Source organism: Coregonus clupeaformis, chromosome 27 (assembly GCF_020615455.1).
Source record: "Coregonus clupeaformis isolate EN_2021a chromosome 27, ASM2061545v1, whole genome shotgun sequence".
NCBI lineage: Eukaryota > Metazoa > Chordata > Actinopteri > Salmoniformes > Salmonidae > Coregonus > Coregonus clupeaformis.
In genome coordinates, this window is record NC_059218.1 from 23,242,678 (window position 1) to 23,248,558 (window position 5,881).

The following is a 5,881-nucleotide window of genomic DNA, read 5'->3' on the forward strand; positions in this document are numbered from 1 at the left end:
GTATCAAATTAAAACCATAACGCTTTGATGTCCTGCGATGGAAAAGAGCACCCAAATGAATATTTATCAATGATGAATTAAAGATTGGGGAAAAATTCCTTAATGTAAAGTATATAGCACCTAATTTGTGTATACCTTTTTAGACCCCAAGGGGTTTGCTGTTTCAAAGTCGTCATAAAATAGCTGGATCTGTATGGCATCTTTTTCTATAGAGAATAAGGGACTTTTTTTTAAAATAGGCGGCATCTCTCAAGTCTGCATACACACCTTCCTTGGGCATGTGCCTGGGCTTGAACATGTCTGCAAGTTCTGGGTTTTGAAAAATGGCCTTTAGTGTTTTCTAAAATAGGAATATATGCAAACTTGTCAGTTACAACGACCTGATCGTATGTCCCAGTTGTTTTGTTTCTTCTGCTGTCAAATCTTGTGCCAAGCACCTTTTCCAACAGGTTCTACGATTCCCCATTTCTCTTTGAAGTGTTTATTTCGTTTAGCTTCTGAATTTAAGGGTGTGAAAGGGTTTTCCAACTTTTGCAAAGATTGTTCTATTCTGTTCTTATTTTCAGTTTCCTGTGGAGATAAGCACTGCAAAGCTGCATCTGTAGCTTGACTTTGAATCTCAAAAAACACTTCTTCCATGGAGGAAACAAAACTATTTACAGTAGATTGACTTAATCCAGCTGCTTTTAGTTGTGCAACAGCAGAGGCACACATATCTAGAGTGCTCCTGTTGGACTTTTTTCAACAGAGTAGATGTGGCTACCTCGTGTTCATTAACTGTCCGTGACGTTGTAGCTGTCTCCTCTACATTAGTGGTCACTGCCTCTCCAATGCTGCTTAAATAAACATCAGGGTCAACCTGTTGGTCAATATACTCAGTGTGTTTTGTGTTTAAATGTTTCCTAAAACCAGAAAACGTACCAAACGCACAGCCACATCCAGTCTGAGCACATTTAAGCCGGAGATTTTTTCCCAGGCAAGTAACCGTGAACTAATCGTAAATGCCTAACAAGCATATTTGAACTCGATAACTCAGCCTGACAAACAAAACACTTCATGTTCGAGGAGAAACTTCAAGCACTAATGAAGTAACCTCGCCCTGATTTCAGCAACACGAGGGCTCTCTTTGACCTTGCCAGCATCGATGCTGTACACTGTAGTTTGGATGAAAGTGTACATGTTGTGGAGCATGGTGTTGTAGGGATGTGCCAAACACAAAATGTGCCTTAAATAGTTCGTCAAAAAGCAACAAGAGAAGAGGTTGACCTGCAAGGTATGGCATTCTTGTCGATAATGATGAAGAACTGGTGGATTGCATTCTTCTTAACTCCAACAGCTAGGAGATAGGGCTGAGCGCTAGTAGTGATGGCATCGAGATGCTCTTGAATGTTTGTTCCGGTCTGCGAAGACAAATGAGGGAAAACTGTAGTTAATGGCCAAGTAGTTGTAGAATATGCAGAAAGAGCCAATACACTACTCTTATTGAATATGAATATTGAATGAATACTTGTAGCCTAATATTAGGTGTTCATACCACAAATTAGAAAAAATACAAACCTTCTTGAATACCACAAGATGTTTCTCTGCTTGGGATGCGGAAACCTTTCCTGGTCTCTTCCGACCCTGAGCGGAGGGTGGAATCAGGTGTATAAGCAGTAAAACCGATGACAGATCACTGTCCCAACCTGTAACAACACAAGTTCAATGTTAACACACTTCAGTTACGTTGTTTTCTTTACAAAAGACCCCCCAGACAGACAGCAGTTCTACATCACAAGAAGTTCTCTAACTAAAACATCCACAGGGCTGAGTCAAATCTCAAAAGTTTTGTTCAATATACTGCTACAGAACGTACTTCGTAAATCTTTCACAGATCCAGCTTCTTAGTATTATGTTGATATTTAAATGTTTACACATAATGTTGATATTGCAATACAACACAAAAGGTAGGCTTACAAGCATCTTACCAAAGTCAACATCCAATTCAGTGCCATCCTCAGGAGGATCAGCTGCCAGCAAGAGTTCTTCAAGCTCACTTGTGGATGGAAGCTTTCTGCATTGTTTGATGATCTTTTTCTTGAACGTGACCGCCACCTTTCCAGAAGCTTGCTTGAGGTATCCTCTCCGAACATTAGAACAAAATCCTGTTCAACCTGGAGTGGGGTGGTGTTGGTGACAATTTCAGTTATTTGACAGCCAATCAAATTGTATTGCGTGCTAGTTTAGCTAGCTAGTATCACTACAATGTCTTACAAAACAATTCACTTGTCATAGTATTTTCAAAATAACATAATTACCAAGCTTTTGACGTCTTTAAAACGTGGAAACTCAGACAGTATGTTGCTTGACTGCTGGGGGTCGAGGATCATTTTGCGGCGATACACAAACGTCAGTTCCATTTTCTTCTTGATTGTGTCTGCATCAGCAGAATGTTTCATCAGTGAGATTGCTTTGTTGCACTCATCATCAGTCAGGGCAGTCTCTGGAACAAACTGGGATTCTCGTCTGACAGTCGGTCCTCCAGACATGTCTTCACCAGTTGATCCTTTGGCTGATTCTACACAACACGGGAAAATTTCAATCATGTCAAAAGTTTTAGTAGCCTGGCTAACTTTTAAAGGAAGTACTCCACTGTAAAATATACTTTTTGAGCTGTAAACTAAATGATATGAATGATATGTTTGATGCTAGGGAGTGTGGCAAGCTGGTTTAGCCAAGGCCAAATGGGAAGAAGGCCAAATTACAGGTGTTGGCCATCTGAGGGGCAGAGGACAGCAAAGGGGGGGTGGTTACATGATATATATGAATGTATATGGAGCGTGATAAAAAGGTGACCTTGAAATTGTGGCGTTAATGGCGACGCAAGGAAAAATTTGGGTGCACCTACATTTTGTGCTGGTGCACCTAAATAAAAGTTAGGCGCACAAGTGCAACCAAGACAAAAAGTTAGTGTGGAGCCCTGCATCAATGCTGGTGTTAATATTGACATTATTTCTTCACAATTTATGAAATCTGCAGTTTGTGGGTTGAAAAATGTATGAAAATGCCATCTACTGGTTTAAATCACCCTAAAGTTTGCAAGGCCAGTTTGCCAGGGGTTGCCTCGACCAGTCAGTGTCGAGGCAACCCCCCTATGTCACAGTCCTTTGTAGGTCTCTGATGCATATTTTCTTTAAATTTGCTAAGAGGGAGGGAGCTAGCAGAATTGAAGGATGTAGTTACACATTATACTATATGTCTGAGAAATAGTGCAACAAATGCAATTATTGATCTAGCAACTTTTGTTCCATACATTTTCCAGTATTACCTCCGAATGATGATCGCCTGTCTTTGGCGGTGCCTCTCTGAATAGTTTTAATCCTCCAGGCCAAGTACCCAGTTCCACTCTCGCCATCATAATAATGCTCCTTGAAGGATGAAAGGATAACAAAAATGGATACTTCATTGAAAACAACATGGTCTGGTAGGATTCAAAACTTCCAATAATATTTAACATTACAACTATTACTGTGTGCAACTCACATAGCCATTCTTAGAGAATGGGTCACTGAGGTACGGGAATAAGGTCACTATTCCTTTTGGCATACATTTCTTTCACCTGTCTGGGTGGAGATGTACTGCAAAATTGAAGAAGAAAGGATTGTGCAGTCATATTCACTTAGATTCAGATTTAGATTTACAGATTGAGAACACAAGGACTATTAACAAATTACCCATTCATTTCTGTCATGTCAGCTGCCAGCATGTTCACCATTTTGCGTCTTGTTTCATCCGTCAAGGACTTGGTTCAGTTGTATTCATTTATTATACGTTTCCCCACCGGTTTTGTTGGTAAGAGCTGATTCCACCAACTTAAAACAAAATGCATAACAATTCTGCATGTTATGTCCACTGCAAATAAACTGGAAATAAACTAATATGATGTCAGAGGATGTCCCGATCCAATCTCAAAGATTGCAAGTGCTACAAAAATCCAATGAAAAAAGCCAATAATGGTAAGAAACTCCTCCAGACAGCGACAATAACTTGAATGTACTCGAAGTGTACTGTATTATCAATAAATAAATAAAAGTATCTGATCAGGACTCAATATCAGCAGATACTTTTTTAATCGGATAGGGCGCTTAAAAAACTTGATCGGGACATCCCTAATCAGGACTTCAAAAATGTTTTGAAACCATGTAATTTACAATGTATATTAATGTAATTTTAATTCTCTGAGAACAGATTCAAGAACAGAATTTAAAATGTCAGAATTGTCTTACTTGCTTGGCTTCTGTATCCAGCCTCTGGCGTTTCTGGAGGGGCTATCTGAAATAATGACTGTATCCTCAGAGTCCAAGGTATCAAGGGATGATGGTTGGGATTGCTCAGAAGAGGCCACCATGGAGACAGATTCTAACCATGATTTTTAGAAGAAAAGAATTATATATAGTTCCCTCATAATCTAAGACACTTATTTAATAGACACCATGAACTTCATAAAACAAAGAAATAACGTATTCATTAATTAGTCTAATTAACTGAAACAAACTTGAGTCATATTTGATGGTTAGCACCCCAGTTGAGGGATCCTTTATAATATCCTCAAAAACATCATCATCCAATTCAGTCCCCTGAACTGTCAACAATTTTCACACCTTCTGTTACAGCTGGGACACCAAACTTTGCAAATGCTAGAAAAAACAGGGATAAAAGCTTGTGTAAACAAAAGTAAATCATTATTTATATAATAATTTCACTGTGTACACCTACCTTACCCTATAAAATAGGTTTTAAAACAAACACTATTAAGTGATTAAAATGTTTTTTTTTGTAGCATCATAACTATACCTTAAGCAATGCATCCACAATTAAAAGTGTAGTTACCAAGGGCAAAACAGAAGAAATTTAGACGTACAAAAATGGACCAGTTCCAAAAACCTGAGAACTTAACATGTCCCATCATTTTAGGAATATTCCAGTATATCAATTTTAAACAGCTAAATTCAGACAGTTATTACTAACATTGTCAAATTCTTACCTGCAATCAAAAAGTCTTTCAGATTTGGCTCAGTTATTCTGACAAATTTTTGGACATCTCAGTTTAGCTTTAAGCAGCATGCTCCCTGCAAATAGTATCAGTACAATTTCTCACAGTTAAAAAGTTGATGGTCTTATTTTGTAGCAGTATTTCCTCAAATATAAGAAAAATATTGTTTCAAGCCACCAAAGTGCTGAGAAATGATCAGCACTTTGCAGAAATGGCCAGTTAAATTGAAGTTACTGTCAAACACATTAAAAAGGATAACGTCTGATTTTCATCCTTGTAACATTAATGTTACCGCCTTGCCCGCATCAATTACTGCAATTGTTGGGTCTTGGTATATTATAGAGTGTGGTCTAGACCTACTCTGTCTGTAAAGTGTCTTGAGATAACTCTTGTTATGATTTGACAATATAAATAACATTGAATTGAATAATGTTAGCTAAACGTTACACCATAAGTGTGTGCTAAGATAGTGCTTAAGTATTTTAACAGTACTGCTGCTGCTTTGAAACCCGAAAGTCATTTTTGTATAATATCCAGGAAAAAATAAAGGCACACCGCTAAGCAGTGTCCAAGGTTAATGTCTACCCGCCGTTAACATAATAAATCCATGCCACCCGCACATAGTTAGCCAGTCAAGCTAACGTAGCTAACTGTAGCTAGTTTAGCCAACTCCTCTAGTCTTTGCTATGTTCCTGTAATATCTGAACGTTAACAAGAAGTACACAATCCCCCTCCACGTTGTATTAACATAACTTACAATAAATCGGGCTGACATTGTCTAGTTTGAACGTTATGTTCGTCAGTTAATGTTAATTAACGTTAGCTTAATACTGCTGGCACATGGACTGG

General features: G+C 38.3%; 3 long non-coding RNA genes across 4 annotated transcripts; all 3 read right to left on the reverse strand.

The window, feature by feature from the left end:
• Window positions 1-1,247: 1,247 nt before the first annotated feature.
• LOC123482001 lies at window positions 1,248-2,084 on the reverse strand. The gene is made up of 3 exons (XR_006657502.1): window positions 1,968-2,084; window positions 1,558-1,685; window positions 1,248-1,400 (listed from the first exon to the last, which is right to left on the reverse strand). It is a non-coding gene; the product is annotated as an uncharacterized LOC123482001 (long non-coding RNA).
• A 4-nt stretch (window positions 2,085-2,088) lies between these two features.
• On the reverse strand, window positions 2,089-3,789 carry LOC121541638. Of its 2 annotated transcripts, none has more exons than XR_006657504.1 (4): window positions 3,714-3,789; window positions 3,308-3,407; window positions 2,298-2,557; window positions 2,089-2,153 (listed from the first exon to the last, which is right to left on the reverse strand). It is a non-coding gene; the product is annotated as an uncharacterized LOC121541638 (long non-coding RNA). The 2 variants fall into 2 exon arrangements; XR_006657503.1 differs by lacking the exon at window positions 3,714-3,789 and adding an exon at window positions 3,523-3,579.
• A 344-nt stretch (window positions 3,790-4,133) lies between these two features.
• On the reverse strand, window positions 4,134-5,082 carry LOC123482002. Its single transcript, XR_006657505.1, has 3 exons — window positions 5,024-5,082; window positions 4,641-4,676; window positions 4,134-4,398 (listed from the first exon to the last, which is right to left on the reverse strand). It is a non-coding gene; the product is annotated as an uncharacterized LOC123482002 (long non-coding RNA).
• Between the last annotated feature and the right edge of the window lie 799 nt (window positions 5,083-5,881).